At 43.8% G+C, this 25,754-nt stretch overlaps 1 protein-coding gene across 4 annotated transcripts in view; it reads left to right on the top strand.

Moving 5' to 3' along the window:
- MTMR4 (myotubularin related protein 4) overlaps nucleotides 1–25,754 on the top strand; it is a 570,772-nt gene that overhangs the window by 7,009 nt on the left and 538,009 nt on the right. Inside the window, exon 1 of one of the 4 annotated variants that reach the window (XM_069226857.1) lies at nucleotides 13,328–13,448. The exons of 2 other annotated variants lie outside the window; for them this stretch is intronic. The gene's annotated coding sequence lies outside the window, so the exon portion shown is untranslated. Of the gene's footprint in view, nucleotides 1–13,327; nucleotides 13,449–25,754 lie in introns of those variants that run through there. One more of the 4 variants, XM_069226855.1, reaches the window with a different exon arrangement.

Genomic DNA, 25,754 nt, shown 5'->3' on the forward strand with positions numbered 1-25,754 from the left:
CACACTGTTGCTCTGTTTTTCTATTTGGTAGTCCTTCTATGACATCCAGTACTATTAATAGATGTGAAATACAAATACGGTCAATTAACATTGAAAAGAGGTCCAAAATCACTTTAGAGCTTACAAAAGAATCCGATTGCAGTCAGGGAACAAAAGAATAGTAAAAAGGATTGATGTCTTGTGATGCACATATCTTCTGATAAAGTCCTCTGGCGTATTGCAGATATATGCTGCATATTTATTTTTATATCTACTTGGCAGCATTTTACTCTGGGATTGCGGTATGCAACTATTACATTTTGCCTGTCTTTTTCCATTGTGGTATGCTTGTTTCTGAAGGATTACTTTGGTCTTACATGAGAGACACCTGATATTCTTTCTTGTGCTCATTCCCCCAAAACACATTGAACCTAAACTTCACTTAATAAAATGGATTTTGTCCTCTTTCTCCTGTTATCTCTGGTAAACCTTTGTTTTGTATTGGGAGGATCCTTTAACCATTTACTGAAGATTTCCTAGTTCCCATTGACAGACGCAACCTCCTAGTTCGTGCTGTGGTAGCTCGTTCTACCAGGGAAGTGGTTCCTAGACAAGTTGACAGGGGTTTAATCAGTTCCACGGCTGAGACACTTATAAGTCCACGCAACTCTCTAAACTATAACATTTCCACTGTTGTCACTGAATTTGTGCAGTTAAGATCCACTTTTCATGTGATCTGTTAATTTGCAAGAGTTTTGTACAAATGTAATTTTAATTTTTTTGTTTTTTTGGGTTGTTTAGCCTTGATCAAGCTAAAGTACCACAGACAGAAATGGCATCATTTCTATAGACAAATCAACTAATAATCATAGATATAATAAGATATATTCTTTTGAATTTATTCATTTACCTTCAATTAGGATGCTTCCAATGATAACCATGTTATCATTGAGCTGATCTAATTACACTGAGGTGTGGCATTTCTATAGCCCGCTGCCCAGGGCATATTGTTTGGGATCAAGGTCAACAAGATTTCATGTTTATTTTGTCCTTGGGACAAGTAGGCTAAATCCTGTGCAGCACAAACCCTTTGGCTGCCAGTCTACAGTACCAGGTTATGGAGCAGGGAAGGGAATTTTCTATAGTTGAGGTAATATTTGTGTCTGTATGCTAATACTGTTCAAGCTTATATTTACGGTTCATTCATGCAAAGTCTTTATTATTAGGGTGAGCTCTGTAAATACATGTTGTAAGCTCGGACTGCAGTACTGACAGTGGTTCCAGTAAAAAAAAATGTGTACACATGTTTGCAAAGCTTAACAATATGAGGCTAAATGGAATGCTCTCTGATTTGATGCAGATATTTGCAGAAGCTTAACCCCTTCGCTGCCAGGCCTTTTCCCCCTCCTGTGCCGAGCCTTTTTTTGGCTATTTGGGACAGTTTGCGGTTAGGCCCTCATACCTTTTTGTTCACATAAGCTACCCACGCCAAATTTGCGTCCTTTTCTTTCTCCCCAACATCCTAGGGATTCTAGAGGTACCCAGACTTTGTGGGTTCCCCTGAAGGAGACCAAGAAATTAGCCGAAATACAGTGAAAAAAATGTTTTTGTTTTTTTTCAAAAAGTTGGGAAAAAACGGCTGCAGAAGGCAGCTCGTTGTTTTTCTCCTTGAAAATGGCATCAACAAATGGGTTGCGGTGGCAAAATCACCATCTTCTCAGCTTTCAGGAACAGGCAGATTTGAATCTGAAAACCCAATTTTTCAATACAATTTTGACATTTTACTGGGACATAGCCATTTTTACTATTATATATTTTTTTTTTTGTGTGCTTTCAGCCTCCTTCCAGTTAGTGACCAAAATGGGTGAGAAACCAATGCTGGATCCCAGAAAGCTAAATATTTCTGAAAAGTAGACGAAATTCTGAATTCAGCAAGGGGTCATTTGTGTACATCCTACAAGTGTTTTCTACAGAAAATAACAGCTGATATTAAAAAATATTGAAATTGAGGTGAAAAAAAAAGCAATTTTTCTCCACATTTTACTCTGTAACTTTTTCCTGCGATGTCAGATTTTTGAAAGCAATATACCGTTACGTCAGCTGGACTCTTCTGGTTGTGGGGATATATAGGGCTTGTAGGTTCATCAAGAACTCTAGGTACCCAAAGCCAATAAATGAGCTGCATCTTGCAATGGGTTTTTATTCTATACCGGGTATACAGCAATTCGTTTGCTGAAATATGAAAAGTGAAAAATAGGTATCAAGAAAACCCTTGTACTTCCAAAATGGCCACAAGATAAGGTGTTGAGAAGCAGTGCTTATTTGCACATCTCTGAATTCCGGGGTGCCCATACTAGCATGTGAATTACAGGGCATTTTTCAAATAGACGTATTTTTTACACACTGCCTTACATTTGGAAGGCAAAAATGTAGAGAAAGACAAGGGGCAGTAACACTTGTTTTGCTATTCTGTGTTCCCCCAAGTCTCCTGATAAAAATGGTACCTCACTTGTGTGGGAAGGCCTAGCGCCCGCAAAAGGAAATGGCTCAAAACACAACGTGGACACATCACATTTTTTCACAGAAAACAGCTGTGTTTTTTGCAAAGTGCCTAACTGTGGATTTTGGCCTGGAACTCAGCCAGCACCTAGGGAAACCTAGCAAACCAGCGCATTTTTGAAAACTAGACACCTAGGGAAAGATGGGGTGACTTGTGGGGCTCTGACCAGGTTCTGTTACCCAGAATCCTTTGCAAACGTCAAAATGTGACCAAAAAAACCACTTTTTCCTCTCATTTCGGTGACCGAGTTCTGGAATCTGAGAGGAGTCACAAATGTCCTTCCACCCAGCGTTCCCCCAAGTCTCCCAATAAAAATGGTACCTCACTTGTGTGGGTAGGCCTAGCGAAAAGGAAATGGCCCAAAACACAACGTGGACACACCAAATTTTTTCACAGAAAACAGAGGCACTTTTTTGCAAAGTGCCTACCTGTGGATTTTGGCCTCTAGCTCAGCCGACCCCAGGGGGAGCAGAAATGGCCTAAAATAAATCCCAACCCCCCCCCCCCCCCCCAACTTCACCGGGGAGTGACCCTTGCCTACGGGGTCGCTCTCCCTGCGTGACATTGGCGCAAAAAAATAAATCCCCGGTGCCTAGTTGTTTCTGCCCCCTTGGGGGCTGATTGACCTAAAATCCGCAGATCTGCCCCCAAGGGAGGCAGACATGGTCTACATACAATTTGCCCCCCAGGGGAGCAACCCTTGCCTAATGGGTCGCTCCCCATCTCTTTAAAAAAATAAAATAAAAAAAATATATATTTTTTGCCCTGGCGCTTAGAGGTTTCAGGATCACGCACTGATGTCACAGAGGGGTTGGGGTGGAAGGGGAAGGTCTTCCCCTTCCATCCCTGCCTTGGTGGGGGTGTAGGGAACCCCACAGAGGTCCCTCTGGGCTCTGTGCCCAGGATGTAATGGTTACGTCCTGGGCACACGAGCACTGTGCCTCAGGATGTAACCATTACGTCCTGGGCACAGAAGGGGTTAAAGGCAAGTTTGACAATTGTTTTGCATTCAAAATAAAATGTTTAAAAAAAAAAAAATGCAACAAGGAAAAAAATATTGCTAAATTGTGAAATGATAGGTACAATTTCTTTGAAGCATCATTCAGTGATGCATGTTAGTCTTTTAAAAAAAAAAAAAAAAATATTCATAATGGAACATCAGTGAAACCAGTTTTAACAAGATTACGAGAAACATGAAATAAACAAGCCCTGGCAAACCCAGTAAGTCAGACATTGGACAGTCTTCTGGTTTTGTGAATGCTTGTCTTATTTTGACATAGCTTTTGTAAAATCTTATTGTTATGGGAGCTACCCGGGTCCTCATGATTCTAAAAAAAAAAAAAATTAGCAAAAATATTTTTTTGTCTCAAAAAGCACATATTGCTTAAGTAGTTTCTGGCACCAAGCAAAACCACTTTATGTGCCAGTATGCTCTTTGTGAAAGAGCAGTGTAGCCAGCTGATACATGGAAAGAATGAATTTTAATAAAAACAAAGTCTTCGTTAATACCAGAAAGTTCTCCCATGCTATATGTCTTTGCATTAGTACAGATTTACATATTTCATGCATTCACATGAATTTACAGAAGTAGACCAGTAAATCGTGCTGCTAGAAAATATTTGTGAACGGCATTTTAGCGCCAGCAGATATGCATGTGTAGATTTGCTCATGCAAAAATATGTTGAGCGTTTTAGAATTTCACTTTCCCTTTAACCTCTTTTTTCCCCAACCCTGGAAGAAGTTTTACTTCTGCCCTTGTTAGGTGTAAATTTCTAACTTTTCCCAGTATGGAAAAATATTAAGGAAGCACCTATTGAAAGCCATAGTACAGGCAGGCTAGTAGGTTTGCACAAACTCAAAGGGGCAGTCCGCCTGGAACTTTTACTTACCGCTGCCTCCAGCAGATCTGCAGAGAGGTGGCAATTTAAGGAAATTGCTAATTTACAAGCCCTACTATAGTATCAGCTCTGGCATAATCTAAGGCCATCAGAGCTCTTAATGACATTGATGCCACGTGGAGCAGCGATGCGACATATTATGGCAGCAAAGGGGCAAGTAGAATTTTTTTTTTTTTTTTTTTTTTTAGTAGGACAAGTAGATTTATTGAGGAACATGTCCTATGGAAAAGTAGATATTGTATTGCATTCCTCACCACATGGTTACAGACCAATAAAATAAACCATTGTTCTGTGGTAGCAAGTTAAAAAGCAAGTAAGAACTCTGTTTTCGTAAACTCCTAAGGAGAGGCAAATTAAATTGTCTTTATTGTCGCCAGTAGCCCTAATGTTGCTCAGGACAATGGAGCCATGATTGTGCTATACTCTCACTACAAATAAGTTGGCAAAAAGATGTTTTAGAAATAATGTATGATGACTTTATAAAAAAAAAAAAGCTACACTCACACCTGTTAAGCAAACTGACGTTTTTATATATTCTGTACATACTGCATGTTAATTTCTACCAGAATCTCTAAACAATTTTTAGGTCGAGCGCACACACTGACCTGTTGTAAGTATAGTGGGTTTTTATCCACACCGCCTGAAGGCTCATCACTTTCACTCGTTCGATTGCTTGCCTTTCAAAAATGTGTTAGCATCATTGGTAAAAGCTTTATGCGTGTCCCTCCTTGGGGCGGTTTTGTTACCACCTTACAGACTGCCTCCGTTACAAGAATAATTGCACAATTGCTGATACGTTTGACTGCGAGCAAACTTTTTTTTTTTTGTCTCTTTCGAGCTCATGGCGGCCATAGTGCTTTGAATCGGCTTGCTTATGTCAGCCGTTTTACTTTTCATTATCAATTAATGTAATAAGAAAAGTCCAGTTAGGAATTTACAACGCTAATAGCTCTCACTCTAGCGAGACCCACTGCATTGTAAATGCTTGTTTGTGAGCTGCAGTTGCATCATCACTTGTTTGTGTAACCAGCAATAAGATCAATTTCACATACCTGCTGTTGATTAGTAATTCAGTTGTAATGTGTGAGCAGCAGTGCAAAGACATTTTAATTTTAACTCTTTGTCTATGTCTTAAATATGTAAGAATAATACCAATTTACTATTAAGATTATATTCCAACAGAGTGGTACATTTTGCTTTAAACATATGCGTTGTTGAATCTCTTCTGCTTACCTCAGCAGGCCTTGAAAAATCATAAACAATGTCACTAGACCTGCAGTTCGAGTAACTAAATAATCTACTCGACCTACCTGTAAAAGGTAAAGACATCTCAAATTCGTCAGTTGGGTATCAACAGATGCATAGTAGAAAAATGCAGGTGTCAAGGCTATATAAAGTAGTACATGTCTATATAACAAACCCACCATAAGCAAACATCTGCTGTCCCGTCTGCACATTTCAATTTTACAATTGCTGATAATAGTTGAGTAGAGAGAGCCCCATGACCAAATTAACAGTGGTGGGATTGTAAAGGAAGGGGGCATATTGAATGGGAGACCCTACCCAACCCGCCTCACGGGATCAGTCAGTGTCCTCCCCCTGTGTTTCTTTTAAAGAGTTCTAGCATGGTGTCCCACTTCAGAGCCCCGGTATTCTTCTCTATGTAGCAAGGAGAACTGATGACCCCCATGTTTACCCCCCTCCTCATGCCAGCCCACCAGTAATGGCGCAGCAGAGGACTTCCAGCTCGTGTTTTCTGCTGCTTCGTCAGAAGAAGCACTAGGTCTATAAATTGTGTTTCAGTTTTTAATGTTTTGGGTTTAGGGTAGAGTCCCAATAGACAATGTTCTGATGTGTACCAATAAGGGACACCAGTGAAGTTAAGCAGCAAAGCAATAGAATTGAAAGTCTGGGGCTCCCAGTCCTCTGGCATCTGGCGGAAGTTGCAAATATCAGAGGCTAACAGGTCTTCAATTTGTGCCCTAGATAAGGTCAAGTGGGAGAGAGATTAGGGTGTTAATCTTCCGGTAATTGTTCCCTGAAAAGTTTTAACAAAATGAAAAAAGCAATTTGGGAAGCATTACCATTTTCGAGATGGCTAATCAACCTGCTACCAATAGGGGCAGTGTGACCCAGAACTTTACCCAGATTGTCTTTATGAGATAGAGGACCTATAGATCGGCATGCCTAAATGACAGAATATTTGTCGGGCGACTGGTATGGTCTGCTCACCCAAAGTGAGCGTATTGCACGGAATGGTATCCTTAAAAGAAAAGGCATATGATTTTGCATGATTGACCTGGAAGCCAGACAAGATCTTGAATGACTGCAAAGAGTGCTGCTACTGGTGCAAGATCCATGCAGAGGCTACGGCCATAGATAAGCTTGTTGTCTGCGTATAAGGAGATTGTATATGCCTGGGGGCCTTGCAAAATGCACCAATCCAATGATTCCTGACAAAGGTTCTGTGCAAGCGGCTCCATGGCTAGTACAAACAGCCATGGTCATAATAGCACCCCTGACGTGTACCTCCTAGCTTTTGTATATTCCATGAATACTTGTGCACCAGTGTTGTCCCTTGCTGTAAGAACAGCATATAATTGAGAATCTGCAGAACTGTGATCAGACAAAACCCAGTGTCAAAAGCCTGTTGTAGTTTCAGGAACAGATAGCCAACATCCGGGAAGATATCATGTGCAGTTTCCATTATCCGATACTGGCATTTGATATCAAGGGATGTGCTTTGACGTGGGGCAAATCTTCATGGATCAAATTTGGAAGCAAGGAGAGTAGCCTGTGAGCTAATACTTTGCTTAGAATTTTATATTCAGTAGTCGGAAGAGAGAGAGTAGCTGGTACGATGAGAGGTCCACAGGGGATCAGCCAGGCTTAAACAGTGAGGTAACCAGGGCTTGTTTGGTGGTCAGAGGTAATGCTCCAGATTCCAAGGATTCTTTGTATAACCACAAGCGTCTCATTACTAGATAAACATTATAGCCCAACAAGGAACTGATCCAAGACTGAAGTACCCAAACCCCAACCACCCATGTGAGATAAATGCCAGATCTAGTCGCAAGGGCTCTCGGCACAACCTGTAATGTGTAACTGTTGTGTCACAGACCAGGAGTCTAGGCTACCAAACGTTCAGACCCATTACAACCTCACCCTGCCCATTAGTGGGTTAACACTATAGTACAATAGGATAGTGCCAATGAAAATTGTCTTAACCATCCACCAGACATGGTGGTGGGAACAACGGGACAGACGCAATCTGCACCAGAATTCAGTTCAGTAAGTCATCAAAGCCCGTGTTGGTGCTGTCTGAGGAGCTGGAAGATAGTTGTTGACATTGTGATCCTAGCAATGACATTGTCTCCAGGGCCTGCTGTGAAGACTGTGCCACTGTAGAAACCGCCCTACGAGGCAGTTCATGTCGAACACTGTGAGAAGGCACACATTGTTTCTTTGGAGGGCGTTCTGTGGGAGAGGAACACTTCATGTTGGGATACTTTTGGTCCAGCCAGTACCTTGCAGCAGTTGGGGAGTTGAAGAACGTGGCTTTTTGATCATGTAGGACTTTCAAACATGTTGAAAACATCGGGGCATAAGTGAGGCCCTCAGCACGCAATTGTCTTTTATTATTTTTCCTTTTTCCATAAAGGAAGCACGTCCCCTTTGTACCTCCAGAGTATAATCCGGGAATTGTCTATTTATGGGAGCCCTCTCTCTAGGTTTTTGTAGTAGAATGACACAGTCCCTAAACTAGAGAATTTGTGCAATCATGGGTACGGCATTGCCCCAGGAGGAGGATGTCTAGTTGCTACACTATGTGCCCATTCCACAGCAAACAGGGCTTAAAGCCTGAAGGGGCACCGATGTCTGGAGCCAGTGTTCAACTAACTGTATTGGGTTAGAGCCCTCTGCCCCTTCCGGCATGCCTATAATGCATACATAATTGCGATGTGCACAACCCTCCTCTTCCCCATCATGAAGGATATTGAGCTGCTTTTGGAGTTCAGATACTGATGTCGAGTGCAAAGCCTGCACTAGGGCAACACTGACAGAATAGTTTCTGCTGTTAGCTGCTTTTTTGGAAAGTTTTTGGTGGTCATCTTGTAAGATCCCAAAATCAGCAGACAGTACATCAATGCAATGTTCAATTGCTGATCTAGAGTCCTGAATCTCCTAAAGTATCACATCTAGTTTATCTGACGTGGGCACTAGGTGCATAGGAGGGACATGGGCCTCAAGAGTATGTGTAGAAGAGCCACCACAAAGGTTCTGCTGGGACTGTCCCCCACCCCATAAGTTGTGGAATCAGTTTCGTGGACTTGGTGCTCCCCTGTAAGAGGAATGTGGTATGTTTAGTGGTGCTGGAGGTGACAAACTCAGTTACGCAGTCTGTGCTTGAGGGATTGCCATTGTGGATTCTGTGAGTCAGCTGGAGTGTCCGGCTATGTCCTCAGTGCCTAGTCATAACTACTGGAGATTGCCACGTGAGGCGTTGTATGCTTCCTTCAGCCATTTCCACCACATAGCCGATGGGCAGTGTTGGTTTAGCGCCGTCTCCTGGAATAAGGCCCATCCAGTGATGGCAGGTGGAGTACACTTCTCATTGGCTGGTTAACAACCCCTGATGATCAGTAGGTGCCAACGGGCCCACAGGCTCGACCAGCACTGAGCAGGCCCACCTCAGCTATGCCCTGCCTTCAGAGACGGGAAGCACCGTCAGTCCCCACAGATCAGGGGTGGCATTGCAGTGGCGCGTGAATTTCTGTCACTAGGGGGCTAGGGCTCGAAGGAATCACCGCTGCCCAGAGGAAGGGTGGGGGGGACAGGCAGCACCAACCCACCGTGTCCCCTCTATGAACCACCACACCCGGGTTCCGAAGCAATGCAGGCCAAGAGATGGCTGCTGGGTATGCAGCAAGCTGGGCCACCAGTCACGCAGCTCAGAGGCCCAGGAAAGGTAAGCCTGCATGGGGTGTCCCACATGGGCAAGAGCAGAGATCCTTGATTTGCGTTCCCCAAGGTATGTGCTCTGGCAGCCAGATGCACCAGTTCTGAGCTGGTGGGGGGATGCCGGAATCTAGAGGTAGGGTCCGAACAGGCCCAGGGAGGAGATGGTCTGTCAGTCTCTTTCCCCCTGCCGAATCACACTGCAAACAGGGTCCACGTCTCTGGGGCTCTTTTACCCCCGTGGCACTCCTCTCTCACCTCATGGGGTCTCCTCTGTCAGTCGAGGTCATTACAGCTGCACCGAGCCCACCCGCCAGCGGTAACTTTGATCCCTCTAATCCGGCCCGATAAATCTCCCGTGGGTCGACAGAATCTTCCCCCAGCAAACGCAGGCAACAAAAGACTGCATCACTGGTCCTCTGGGTCCCCTCTCAGCACGACGAGTGTGGTCCATGGACCTCAGCAACTTTGTCCAAGTGACTCCCACAGTCCAGTGACTCTGGAGATCATGATCATAAGGCCTTAACACCTTTGCCATAGACAGTTGGTTTATTTCCTCAAACACATTTGCACATTCTGAATCCCATTTATGCTTTAACAGATTAGATATAGGCCTGACCTTTGTTGAAAACCAGCAGTGAAACGAGAATAAAATTCACACATACCCAAAAACTATTTGACTCCAGCCTTGTCATTGGGTGAGGGTGCTGCTTTGATGACATCAATCAAACCTGGTTTCGGGTAAATATCGTCTGCCAAAATTACTTGACCTAGGTGTTCTACAGATGAGTTCATAAACTGACACTTTTCTCTTTTGAGAACAACCCCATGAAACAAAAATGTTTCCAACACCTGCTTTAAAATCTTGTGTTCTAGTTGGTTAGCCGCATAGATCAAAACATCATCTCGAAAAACTAGCACATTAGATAAAAACATCTTTAAGTAGTGTACTCATTATCCTTTGGAAAACTGAAGCCGCACACGCCAGACCAAATGGCATGCAGCAGTATTAGAAAGTTCCCAATGGTGACACAGATGCTGGTTAAGTACCTGGAATCTGGATCCAACTCAACCTGATGGTATGCACTGGCCAAGTCAAGCTTCGTAAAGACCTTGGCCTCTTCAGTGGTAGACAACATTTCACTTAGCTTTGGTAAAGGATGCGAGTCTACCCAAATCTCTAAGTGCTCTCAGGTCCACACATACACTCAGCTCACCATTCTTTTTCTTTTCTACCACCAAAGACGAAATCCATAATGAGGATTCAGTGGGTTCAATGATTGCGTTTTCGCATAAGCTTTCTAATTCCTTCTCCAATTCGTCCCTGATAATAAATGGCATACTCCTTAGTTTATGCTGAACAGGTGTAGCATTCATTTTAACCTTGATTTTATGTTTAAGCCCCTTTAATCTTCCCTACTTCCCGTTCTCGTTGAAATCTCTAATCACCGTTACCTGATCACCAGTACCTGGCCGTAACACCATACTAAAAAGACACTGATGAAACCAACCTAGAATGTTTAGGCCTATTCCTGTAACATATATGGAAAAATATCTGTTGCCTCTTGAATTCCATAATTTCCCCAAAATAACCTTGCAGTTCAATTCTCCTTCCCTCATAAGAGACCGAAGCTCTGTCAGGTGGCAAAACAGTGCGTCCCTTCCAATTCTGATAGAACAGTTCTTGTGTAATCATTGTGATCCTGGCGCCTGAGTCCACTAACAAGCGTAATTGTTTGTCACCCACTCTTATAAGTACGTAGGGGTCTATCTCTTTTGTTGATTTAATAGAAGATTCAATGCTTTTCATGATGATAATAGTCTGTCAATGTTGGGTTATCCAAAGAAAGCATCTTTTGTTTGAAAGACCTGTCCAACCCTTGACAAATTAACTGATCTCTGAACTCCCAACGCTCCAAATTGACAATTGGCAGCCAACAATCTTAATGTAGGTATCCACATCCTCTCCAGTCTGCTGATTTCCCCCCCCCCCCTAAAGTGGGGGAGTGGGGGAGATGGGATCTATCCAACTCAACATCTGCAATACGTTTAGTGTAGTTGTACCCCCCCCGCCCCCTTCCAAATCACGTGTGTAATGTAGTCTGCTAGTCCAGTGTGGGGCCAGGCTTTGTAGGAAATCCTGCTCCACATTTGGGGCATAGATACTAATCAGTGGGGAGACGTTTACTTCCTGTCTACCTTCCGCTACAATAGATCACCCCGCACTGTGTCAGTTGTTTCTCTCCGAGGCTGGAAAGGTATTCCAGGTCTGACCCAAATCGGAACTCTGTGAGAAAATGCAGAGTGTGTCAAGTAATGTACAAGCCTATGCCACCGTTTTAGTAGCCTCTTTGTGGTGGGCTTCCCAAAAAAATGCGACCAGGACCCCCAGTTTTTAATATAAGCCTGGACACTGTGCCATTTACGAGGAGAATTGAGGCCTTGAATGTTCCACTTAAGTATCCTTACCTACCTTCTGAATTGTTGCGGACAATAGTCAATGCATTATGCTGTCCAGCATTACTTACACACACACACCTTACACACACACCCACACACCTTACACACACACACCTTACACAGACACCTTACACACACACACACACACACACACACACACACCCCTTACACACAGCCCATGCAAGGGCCCCACCAACGAGTGGGCGGGTAGGGGTGAGGAAAAAAAATATAACTTAAAGCACCATTAGGCCTCTAGTTGACCTGCCTGTTTCCAAAGGAACTTAAAAGTATATTAGCCTGTCTAGACTAAAAACAAGAGTATAGATAGTATAAGCAGACAGTAGGAGTTATTTTGCGAGTGGTGGTGTTGTCATAGGACTCTGCATCCCCTGAGGCTTCTCCTAGGGCCATTACTTCATTCAAGCTTCTTGTGGGGCTTTCCCCCTCCTTAGGCCTGAACGGTGTGTTATATGTGTTTGAGGCCAGGTGAGTCTCCTCACCGCATCTGTTTGTTCTCCAGCATCATCATTTTCCAGCCAATCCCAAGCCTTCGTGGGGTCTGTGAAAAAGGCTATTCTCTCCACCTGAATACTTTAGTCTTACTGGGAAAAACAATGCATATTTTAACTCAAGTTCTCACAGTCTCCTCTTAAGTTATAAATGATGCACATTGTTTTTGCACCAACAAGTAAGATAAACACTTTTGCACTTTCAACTGTGAAGGGGTCTACGGTGCCTTCCTGGTGAAGTGTAATTTCTTAATCCCTGAAATGCAATAGGAATGCCATCACTGGCCCTGGTGGTGCTCTGGGTGTAGGAGGCCTTGCTGGAATAATATGCACTCTATCAAATGTGTAAAACTTAAATTATTAATCTTAGCGCCATCGAATTTCCTCGAACTTTCTTAGGCATGCCCACCACCATTATGTTATTACGTCTGCCCTGCCCTTCTGATCTTTCACTCTATCTTGCAGGATATGCATGTCTTCCGAGACAGCTGCTAGTAGCTTTTTAAGAGTGTTGTTGGGGTGAGTTCTGATACAGCAGCCTGTGTCCTCTTTCTGTGCTGGAATAGCCGTGCCTGGTTTTTTAAAGGCTACTTTCAAGGAACAAATGTACCTTTCATTAAATGTTCCCTTTATTTCCCCTCCACTCACTTTGGCTTTCACGTTGCGGATGGTCTCTAGTTTCCTGTCCCTGCACCAATAAATATCAGTAAAGTATTTATTTGGTATAATCAGCTTATTTTGAGTATCTGCAAAAGATGATTACCAAAGAAATTTAATGTAACATATATTAAGGGTAATCCTTTCCATTGTCCCATTCATAACCATATAAACTATTTTGTATATCACATGAATGATTGATTGTGAGAGCGATTGTCTCGAACAAATTGACAATTTCATTTTCATTTGAGCTAAGACAATAAGAAAGCAAGGCAGGCTTAGTACTCTTCTTATTGTCTATTTAGGGTCCAGCTTTCATTGCTGTATAGGGCTCCTTAACCTCCATAAAAGACAAAGCAACTCCATTCACAGCTGTACCAGCCCAGAAACTGAGAACGCTGAACTATATACAGTGCCTTCTGACATGTGAGTGTAAACATTTTTTATTGTTCAGTAACTTGGCATAGGGAGAAAAGTGAATGGTAGGGTATAGAGAAACTAAGGAGTTTGTTGTTTACCTGTCTATTAAAGAGAACCCAGTAGTGAGCCCACCTCTGTCACCCTACACTCCCTTCAGATAGGTCATCAACCCCTGTAGGGACTTCAGTTCACACACATTTCTCTTGTGGCGTGGTCCAAACTATTTTGGAGTGAACCCAGCTTCTTTAGGAATTTGAATGTGCCTGGCTGATGAAGGAATTTGCTTACAACATGAAATTGTGTACTTTTATTGTAAATTTTTATATTGACGTTGTACAGCTCTCTGCTTCCTAGGCCAATCTGGTACCATCAGCCTGGAGGCCATAATGTGCAAAAAAGAAAAAACTAGACAGCAGACCATCTCTATCAGTGCACCCAGGATCTGAAACAACTTTCCTGTATCTATCCGTGCCTCACACACCCTGCTCTGAAACAGCCTAAAATCACAACTCTTTAAAGCGCACTACACCACAGTGCAGTAACGGTTCACATCTCTGAGAATCCTGTGTCCCTCCAATCAGTCGTTGACACTGCAAGGGGCTTCACAGAGAATAGGATTACATCTATGATTATTACACCTTCATCCCAGTTATTTTCATGGAGAAAAATAGAAGTACTCCTGAGGCCAGACTCACATCCCTCACCTACCAAAGAAAAGTAACATGACTGGGAGCCACAGCCAATGGCCAACAGTTCAAGGGAGCCGTGGGTCAAAAAAGTTTGGGAAACATAAGTGAGACAGAATATCTGGGTTAGTCTTGCTAACAGTTATGCAATCTTGCCTGTTCTCAGCAGGTGCCCAGTCCACTTGTGATGCCCTGCTTCCATGCAGGCTCTCCGGTCCACCTCAAACCAGCAAAAGTCTACAATTTTAGTAGGGGTCAGCCTTCCCTCAGGCACCAATGTGCTAATTGCTTCGCCCATCACAGCATAGCCCGTTGGACAGTAGCTGTGGAGCTCATTCTTCATAAGGGCCAAGCTCTTTCCCTGTAATCCAAATACCCCCCCCCCCCCCTCCCCCAGCACCAGATGACACAGATGCCACCATGCATGTGGCAACATGGGTCTGCCAATGAAACCAGTTCTGCTGAGTGGGCAGGGTCATGCTGATTTCGGTTCACTCCACCTCCTCTTAGTTTTGAAGGAGATAATGTCTCCTTTTTTACCAACTTGTACAGCTATATCTGAAATGTCATGTGCAAGGTGGTCAAAAGAGCGTGGCTGTTACCCGACTCTGTTTATTGGGAGTCTCTACTCTTGGCAAAAAGTTACTGGCTCTATGCAAACTATTTCAAGGCCACAGCCTGCATTGTTTGGGTTTCCTCACTTTTCCCTTGATTATATGTTGCGTGAGTAGGAATTGTGTTGATGGTGTCTTGCAGAAGTGCAGTTGTAGCATCAACTGATGGTTACCTACACAAGGGTTAAAATACCTATTGGCAGCCTTTATCCCTGGAGCAGTCTATGATGCTTTCACCTCTTCAGAACATTGTAAAATTGCTATATGCCAGTCCTGTTCTGCACTGTAAATAATCTGAAGGAACAGGAGCTTATGTCAAATCTAAATCCAGTATGTTTGAAAACGGGATTAAGAATACAGGCCATTTTTCCTTTTAAGATAAAGAACACCAATCAACACCATAAACAACTAGAGAGGAAATGGAGAGTCAGCCACAACCTACAAGGCTGCACTCAGAGGCTATCACCAGCAAATAAGAGAGACCAAGAAGAAATAACTAGTGGAGCTCATCGAAGGAAGCTCCAACAGCTGCAAGGATATCTTCCCGATCATGAAGGATTTCAGATTTCCCTAAGCCACGGTCTGCAACATCACCACCTCTGAACAACTCTGCGACAACTTATCCAACTTCTTCCACAGGAAAATCACAAACATCCACAGCAACTTCGTGCAGCAAGCCAACCCCAGAGAACTCATTTCAAACCTACCCACTGCCAACCAAGACTGCCACCTTCCTGAATGGACAAACCTCACCAGAAATGACACAGCAGCAATAATGTGGATGATCCGCTCAGGGGCCCCAAAGGACCTATGTGGGAACAACACCAATCAGCACCACTCTGACCCACAGCATCACGTCTGCCAATTTCCCAGATGAATGAAAACTTGCAAAAATCAAGAAGCCCACTGCCGATCTGAACTAATTGAGCAACTTGCAACCCATCTCCTTACTCCCCTATTCAGCCAGAGTGATGGAGAGGGCCTTCAACAAGCAACTCTCAACCCACCCCAAACTTTACCATCTTCTAGACCAGTTGTTCCCAACCTGTGGTTCACAGCCCCACCCCTCCCCATTTACGTGACACATTCCACAGGCCTCGGTCAGAAGGGAGGCACTTCTCTAGCTAGGGCCTCATCACAGAAACACTTGCATGTTTTTATATTTCTTACTTCATTTGTGCAGCAGTATTAAAAGCACTGCAAAGTTCCATGTACAACCAGCAGCTTCAGATAATATGGTGATTAATGTACCTGCTGGAGAGAGATGGGAGTTTTGTCTCATTGAGGATGGCACAGATGGTTAATATGTCTGCTGCAAAGAACGTGTATCATGCAAAGAAAAGTATTTTATGTGCATAGCTAAGTGGGATACTGCTTTTGTCACAGAGATTCTATTGTTACTGTGCAGTTCATAAGTTACAATCGTATTCTAGAACAGTGAGCTATGAACTGCCATCAAAGAGCTGCATGCAAACTGCATGGCACATATTAAAATTCCCCTCACCCCCGGTCTTTCACTATCCTTATGCTGCTAAAAAAAGGTTTGCTTGTGTAGATATACATTCTTATTTTTGAAGTCAAAGCTAATCACTGTGTTCCGAAACCTGAGTATGTGCTTCTCCATACCAAGCACTCTTTAGAAAATGCCTACCAGTGTGGATGACTTGAATCCTACACCTTCGTAGTACCCTGTAAAGTACTCCGGCACCCTGCACTGGTATGAGAGGTGCTATAAAACAAATGAATTACATGTGACAGAGAAGCTATGGAAATATGAGAGGCCCTTATGATTTTACTTCCTTTCCCCACCACATACGTATGTGAAAAAGCTTTCTCAAATTTCCCCGGCTTCCAGTAGTGTTTCGGTGGGGGTCCTCAGGAGACAAAATATTGGGAACCACTGTTCCAGACAACACTCAGTCAGGTTTCAGAAAGACCCACTGAAAAAGCATTCATCTTGCCATTCAAATCATCCTAGACTGAGGAGAAACAGCAGCCCTCTTTCTGTTGGACCTTTCGGTGGCCTTCAACAGTCTCCCATATCACCCTCATCAAAAGACTCCACAAGTTTGGTATACAAGGATTCACTGTCAAATGGATCTCCTCCTTCCCCATGGGAAGAACCCAAAGAGTCATGCTGCCACCCTTCATATCAGAGACCAAGAATTAGATATGGGGACCCCCACAGGGATAGTATCCCTTGGTCCCCCCCACCTTTTAGCATGTACATTACACAGCTCACCAACATATTCTGATCACAGTACATCATCACTTATTATACATCACTGTCATCTATATTGAATACATGCAACTCATCATCTTTAAAACACACAAGAAGACAACCACCAGAACCAATTTCACCAGCTGCATGACTGTGGTAGCAGACTTTATGTGAACCAGTTACCTGAAGCTCAACTTGAACGAGAATGAAGTACTGGTCTTCGGCAACAAGACCTACCCATGGGACTCCACCTGGTGGCCATCGGAGCTATGACCAACACTCACACCCACAGACCATGCAAGAAATCCAGGGATCCTTCTGAATGACGAGCACAACATAATGGCTCAAGTCAATGTAGTGTGCACCTCCCACTTCCACATCCTATGCATGCTACGAAAGATCTTAAAATGGTTCCATCAGAACCCCAGACCGACTGTCACACAAGCACTCGTCACCAGCAGACTGGACTGTGGCAACCCTGCCTACGCCAGAATCTCCAAACAACTCCTACACTGACTCCAGAGCACTGCTTCAGGATTCATTCTTGACCTCAAACGCTAGACCCACACCTCACTGCTCCTCAGAAAGATTTACTGACTCTCTATTCACAGACGCAGTCAATTCAAACTTCTTACGCACACATAAAAAGCCCTACACAACACAGGATCCAGAATACCTGAACAGCCGCATATCCTCACCAGACACCAAGCCTCCGTCTCACTTGCGCACATTTCCTACATTCTCATAGTAGTTCAGTCTTTAAAGTAGCTGTCTAATGACCTTATTTAGATCTTGGCCCAAATGACACAACCACCAACTACACCCTCAGCTACACTCACACATTCACACACACAACTACACACATCACACCTGCCACACAACATTCACCTGAATGTGTCAAACGGCAACACATCGATCTGACATGCAAGTTGCACATATAGGCACAACCACATCACCCTCTCCCTCCACCAGCCAATCCACACACACACCTACTGACTCACATACACAACAGATAGCACAAACCTACTTGTACAAGTCCCCTTGCAATGCGCAAACATGGACACCATCGTCCAGTGTGAGTGTACCATCATTGTGGTGCCAGAATCAATCTGACAATGAATGATGACAGCACAATGACAATTGTGCATGTGTGCGATAGGCGTGTTGTGCCAGTGTGCCCCCAGGCATGTGACACCATTGTGTACCGCACATATGCATGTCACCGTACATTTAAAAAAAAGAAAAATACTGTGACATATATATGCCTTCAGTGGTCTTGACCTCCCATGCAATGCCCACCCAACGTACCCTGGCAATGGGGTGTCCTTACATTCAAGCTCGGCGACTGGGTAGGGGTTGGGGCAGGGGTTTTTGTTTTCTCTGTGGGTTGTGGCAGCTGTGACAGAAGGTGTCCAGTTAAAGATGGAGGTCAAATGGGGGGAAAAAAAGGTAAGTTTTCATCCGCCAACTCCAACATGGAGGTTGGACTGCCACTTTTTTTTCTTAGCGATAAGGCACATTTAAATCTGCACACTGGGGCGCATGGCTGGGGTCCTGCCGGCATCCACTTTCCCCACTCTCGCCATCGACGTGGGCAGTTTTTCTTGGCAGAGACAACGATTAAAATGCGGGCATTCTTCTGTAGGATAGCCAACATCTAAAGATGTCATGGACTGTTACCGCCAACATCTTAATCTGGGCCTAATTCAAGTAGCAAAACAGCTGACATTAATGATATAATTCAATTAAGACTATATCTTGTGTAGGGTAGGCGTCCCTGTTTTGTCCCTAAGCAATAATCATCTTTATACCTGCAGAAGTGACACCCAAGAAAGTAAGGAAATTAAAATTATTGTAACAATTCAAGCCCTGTAATGTTGCAGTGCTTTAATTATCAAGGATTCTAATAGTTTGGCGTTTCTTAGCAAACAGGAAATAATTTGTTTGCAAGAAACTTGACCGAAGGCAGTGTTTATTTGTATGACTTTTACACCCCAGCATTCCATAAACAAATTGGGATAAACTCACAAGGTAGGCACATCTTTGTTTCACATGTACTAGCTTCTGTGTTTTTTTTTTTTTTTTAACTTTTTTGTATTGAAATTTTTTTTTTTTATTTTTTTTTTTTTTAATGTTTGTTTTGTGTTACCCCTTCTTGCTTTACCACAGGAGCAGTTGAGACCAAAGTGTCAGTACTTTTTGTTTATCCTACCCTTACAGGAAAATCTATCGTCCTGTGCTCTTCACTGTATGTATTCACCAGGAATACTTCAAAAAATGCATGGCATGGCCTACCACACCATTCTGTAAGTCATGCTTCATCACTGGCCACCCACTCTCTAAATAATGTACTAGTGGAGAGTGTCTCCCTCAGTTTATCCGGGAGTACTCTTTTGTAGTAATGGGATATGACATCCAATGTGTAAAAATGTGTCACCCTCCTTAATTAAACTTCTTTTATTATTAGAAGGGTCCAAGAGATGATTGAAAGAGTCTTGGTGATGCTTAAGGTGCGGATTACCTAGGCATCTATTGGGTGTTCAGTGTTTAACCATATGTGGGCCCAAGATGGGGCCCCTTAGCTTTCTTCTGGAGCAGGATCCCTACTGTTAACATTAATTACATTCATTCAGCATGCAGACTTGCAGTACTTGCATTTGTGAGCTGGAAGTAGGTTTGCTTGTCTCAGCGATTCATGGTATTGGGATATACACACAGTAAAATGCATATGGTTGCACAGAACATATTTTATATATATATTCAATGGCATGTGTAGCTGCTGTGCACTGTTCCTGCCATCTAGTGTTGGGCTCGGAGTGTTACAAGTTGTTTTTCTTTGAAGAAGTCTTTTCGAGTCACGGGACCGAGTGACTCCTCCCTTTCGGCTCCATTGCGTATGGGCGTCGACTCCATCTTAGATTGTTTTATTTCCGCCATCGGGTTCGGATGTGTTCCTCTTCGCTCCGTAATTCGAATCGGGAAAACTTAGAAAAACATCGAAATCCGTCTGTATTGTTTGCGTTCGGGACCCGTTTAGTATAAATACATCAGCACAAACAACAAAACCGCTTCGGCAGCCCTTCGGGGCTTTCGCACTTAGCCAAGGCCTGGTCGGCCCGACCACACCCGTCGTCGAAGACTCATGGACCGGACCCCTTTCCGTTTCTGTCCGACGTGTCACGCTAAGTATCTTTATACAGACCAGCATCGGGTCTGTAATCTGTGTTTGTCGCCAGAACACAGAGAGGATACTTGTGAGGCCTGCAAAGCTTTTCGATCCAAGAAGACCCTAAGAGATCAACGCGCAAGACATTTGCAGATGGCATCGAAGTCGACACAACACCTCGACGTTGAGGAGGAAGAAATGAGAATTTCCATTCAAGGTTCGGACTCTGATGACTCCGGGGATCGGCCACCGACTGCGGTGCAAAAACTGAGTACACCTGCCCCGTCCCAGACCCAAGGTCAGATACAGAAACAAAAGGCCTCGGGGACGCCACTGCCGGAAGGCAATGGTTCGACCCACAAGAAAGGCGGTGACCAAATACCATCATCTGCACCGAAAAAGGCCAAAATAATGCCGAAGTCTTCCGACTCGGGTCGAGAAACCGGCACCGAAAAGAGTCGACATCGATTTGGTTGGGTGGAGCCATCCTCGAAAAAGCCTTTCGGAGCCGAGACCGACAGTATCCATAGGGGTTTCGGTACCGGTAAAACCGCCTTCGGAGCTGAAAAAGACTTCCTATACGGAAGAGCAGGGGCTCTCTCAACAGCTCAAGGAAAGGCACAGATTATAGCAGGAACTGGATTTGGAAGTGCTTGACCAAACTCAACCAAGACTACAAATCCAAAAAGACACAGGGAAAATACAAACCATCCCTCCGCTCAAGTTTGAGAACTGGCTTTTCATGAGACTGAAATGCAACCAAAAGCCAAAGTGGTTTAGAGAAAGGTCACCACCCCCACATTTCTCACCACAAACGTCCCCACTTCACTCGCCGCAACTGTCACCAGTGGGTACACCAATGGCACAGTCCCCCACACTCACTGGGATGACGCAGGGCGATGCAGACCCCTGGGATCTATACGACCCACCAGTTTCGGACAACAGTCCTGAGTGTAATCCTTCAAAGCCTTCACCTCCAGAGGATAGCACGTCTTACACACAGGTACTGGCCAGAGCAGCAACATTTCATAATGTTACGATGCATTCAGAACCAGTGGAGGATGACTTTCTGTTTAACACTCTGGCATCCACGCATGCTTTGTATCGAAGCCTGCCAATGTTACCGGGCATGCTTAAACATGCACAACAGGTTTTACAAGAACCAGTAAAAGGAAGGGCCACCACGCCAAGGGTCGAGGAAAAAATATAAACCTCCCCGTCAGACCCTGTGTTTATTACAAAACAGCTCCCTCCGGACTCCGTTGTAGTGGGGGCTGCAAGAAAGCGGGCAAATTCAGTCAGGGGATTCACCACCCCCTGATAAAGAAAGCCGTAAGTTCGATGCGGCAGGGAAAAGAGTGGCATCGCAAGCGGCTAATCAGTGGCGTATTGCTAATTCACAAGCCCTCCTTGCCCGTTACAACAGAGCACATTGGGACGAGGTGCAGGATATTATCCAACATCTACCAAAGGAACATCAAAAACGTGCTCAACAGGTGGTGGAGGATGGACAGGTCATCTCCAACAACCAGATCCTGGCTGCACTGGACTCTGCTGATACAGCGGCACGGAGTGTCAATACAGCAGTTACCATCAGAAGGCATGCATGGCTACGAAGTTCAGGTTTTAAGCCAGAGATACAGCAGGCGGTATTAAATATGCTGTTCAACCAACACCAACTATTCAGGCCGGAGGTGGACACCGCAATAGAGAAAATGAAAAAGGACACGGCCAAAGCCATGGGCGCACTCTATTCTTCGCAATACAGGGGAACATTTTAGGAAGCCACAGTTTAGGGGAGGGTTTGGACACCAACCCTCAGAGCCATCCACCTCCCAAACAAAACCCACTTACCAGTCTCAGTACCAGAGAGGGGGGTTTTGTGGTTCCTACAGAGGACAGTTCCCAAGAGGAAGGGGAAAGTTTCAGCCTGCCAAGCAGACCCCTAGTAGCAAGCAGTGACTTCAATGTCACTCTTCCCCCAAAACACATCACCAGTGGTGGGGAGATTAACGAAATACCACAGCAATTGGTCAGACATTACCACAGACACATGGGTTCTATCAATTATCCAATCTTGGTTACTGCATAGAGTTCACAAAATTCCCTCCAGATGTTCCCCAAGATCCCACAAAATGTCGGTTCAACATCTAGACCTATTACAAATAGAGGTCCTAGCACTACTAGCAAAACAAGCCATAGAACTAGTACCCCATCACCAGAAAGGATCAGGATTTACTCCCGATATTTACTTATTCCAAAAAAAAGACAAAATGTTAAGGCCTATTCTAGATCTCAGAATGTTAAATCTCTTCATCAAATCAGATCTTTTCCACATGGTAACACTACAGGACGTAGTTCCCTTACTAAAACAAGGAGAATACATGGCAACACTGGATCTAAAGGATGCGTATTTTCACATACCCATTCATCCATTTCACAGGAAATACCTCAGGTTTGTAAAACAAGGCAAACATTAACAATTCAAAGTATTACCCTTTGGGATAACAACAGCACCCAGGGTATTTACAAAATGCCTAGCTGTAGTAGCAGCTCATATAAGGAGACATCACATGCATGTATTCCTGTATCTAGACGATTGGCTAATAAAAGCCAACACTCAACACCAATGTCAAATTCACACGCACTATGTAATAGATACTCTCCACAACCTAAGGTTTGCTATAAATTACCAAAAATCTCACTTACAACCATCCCAAATACAGCAATACTTGGGAGCCACACTCAACACACAAAAAGCAATTGCCACTCCAAGTCCACAAAGAGTTCAATCGTTTCAAAATATAAGATCAAGCATGCAGCCAAACCAACAATACACAGTCAGGTTTGTAATGAAACTTCTAGGCATGATGTCCTTATGCATAGCTATTGTCCCAAACGCACGACTACAAATGCGGCCCTTACAACAGTGCCTAGCAAAACAATGGACGCAGGCACAGGGTCAACTCCAAGATCTAGTGTTGATAGACCGCCAAACACACTCTTCGCTTCTGTGGTGGAACCCTGTAAATTTAAACAAAGGGCGGCCATTTCAAGACCCAGTGCCTCACGCCATTATCACAACAGACGCCTCCATGATTGGGTGGGGAGCACACCTCAACAATCACAGTATACAAGGTCAATGGGACAGTAAACAAAAACAACTTCACATAAATCTCTTAGAACTGCTAGCAGTCTTTCTAGCACTAACAGCCTTTCAGCCCCTTCTAGTCCACAAACACATTCTTGTCAAAACAGACAATATGACAAAAATGTATTATCTAAACAAACCGGGGGGGACACACTCGTCACAACTGTGTCTTAGCACAAAAAATTTGGCATTGGGCAATTCACAACAACATTCGCCTGATAGCACAGTATATACCAGGCATTCACAATCAGTTAGCCGACAATCTCAGTCGAGATCACCAGCAAACTCACGAGTGGGAAATACATCCCCAGATTCTACAAGATTACTTCTACCGCTGGGGGACACCTAACATAGATCTGTTTGCAACAAAATGCAAAATGCCAAAACTGCGCATCCAGGTACCCACACCCTCAGTCCAAGGGCAATGGTCTATGGATCCGCTGGTCAGGGATATTTGCTTATGCTTTTCCCCCTCTCCCGCTCATTCCTTTCCTGGTCAACAAACTGAGTCCAAACAAACTCAAACTAATACTCATAGCACCAACGTGGGCTCGCCAACCGTGGTACACCACACTGTTGGACTTCTCTGTAGTACCGCACATCAAACTACCAAACAGACCAGATCTGTTAGCACAACACAAACAGATCATACACCCCAATCCCGGCATCACTCAACCTAGCAATCTGGCTTCTGAAGTCTTAGAATTTGGCTACTTAAACCTTTCAAAAGAGTGCATGGAAGTCATTAAACAATCAAGGAAACCCACAACAAGGCATTGTTATGCTAATAAATGGAAAAGGTTTTTTACTGCCAAGCAAATCAAATCATACCGTTAGAGGCCTCCATACAAAACATTGTGAGTTACTTAATACACTTACAAAAGGCAAATCTCGCTTTTTCGTACCGTCGTGGAATCTTAATATTGTCGTTACACGACTCATGGGTCCACCATTCGAACCCATGCATTCTTGTCAAATACAATTCTTAACTTGGAAAGTAGCTTTTCTGATAGCCATCACTTCACTACGAAGTTAGCGAAATACAGGCGTTTACTATCCAAGAACCTTTTATACAAATACACAAACATAAAGTAGTTCTCCGTACAAATCCAAAATTGTTACCAAAAGTCATATCACAGTTTCATCTAAACCAAACAGTTGAACTCCCAGTCTTCTTTCCACAACCAGACTCTGTAGCCGAAAGAGCACTGCATACATTAGACATAAAGAGAGCGCTAATGTATTACATAGACAGAACAAAAGCATTTCGTAAAACTAAACAATTGTTCGTAGCTTTCCAAAAACCACATGCCGGTAACCCTATATCCAAACAAGGCATAGCCAGATGGATAGTCAAATGTATTCAGACCTGTTATCTCAAAGCTAAAAGAGTTACCCATTACACCAAGGGCACACTCCACTAGAAAGAAAGGTGCCACAATGGCCTTTCTAGGTAATATACCAATGACAGATTTGTAAGGCAGCCACTTGGTCTACACTCCATACATTTACTAAGCATTACTGTGTAGATGTAGCAACACAACAAGCCACAGTAGGACAGGCTGTATTAAGAAAATTATTTCAAACAACTTTAACTCCTACAGGCTAACCACCACTTTTGGGAGGATTACTGCTTTGTAGTCTATGCACAGCATGTGTATCTGCAGCTACACATGCCATTGAACGGAAAATGTCACTTATCCAGTGTACATCTGTTCGTGGCATGTTGCGCTGCAGAGTCACATGCGCCCTCCCACCTCCCCGGGAGCCTGTAGCCGTTTTAGTTGCATTTAAATTGTATATATGTAAATACATATTCCTTTACCACAAACTATGTACATACATATCTACTCCATTGCATGGGCATCTTTAGTATCCTTATTCTACCAATTTCTACCTCACGCTATGCGAGGAAAACAATCTAAGATGGAGTCGACGCCCATGCGCAATGGAGCCGAAAGGGAGGAGTCACTCGGTCCCGTGACTCGAAAAGACTTCTTTGAAGTAAAACAACTTGTAACACTCCGAGCCCAACACTAGATGGCAGGAACAGTGCACAGCATGTGAATCTGCAGCGCAACATGCCACAAACAGATGTACACTGGGTAAGTGGGTAAGTGTCATTGGGCCCCATGGCATGGAGATTATCTTGTTCCCCTGGCTCCCACTCACAGGGTCAGTGTTAATTAGTCTGAGTCTAGAACATTCTCAGCTGTGGTATAAGAGTTTTTTTTTTTTTGATCTAAACAAAAAAATAGAAAAAAGTATAAAATGAAAGTAGAGAATACTCTAACTGCACTAAGTGGTCCACCAGTGAAAAATTATACCAATATTTGTTAAGTGTTAAAGAATATTCAATAGTTACTTAAAAGGTGATTAGAGAACACACCATGGCAGGCACCAACATGACTGAAATAAATACATTTGCCTTTGATCATGTCAACGTTTACAGTATTTTAACTGCCTTCTCAGGA

This window comes from Pleurodeles waltl, chromosome 3_2, assembly GCF_031143425.1.
Source record: "Pleurodeles waltl isolate 20211129_DDA chromosome 3_2, aPleWal1.hap1.20221129, whole genome shotgun sequence".
Taxonomy (NCBI): domain Eukaryota; kingdom Metazoa; phylum Chordata; class Amphibia; order Caudata; family Salamandridae; genus Pleurodeles; species Pleurodeles waltl.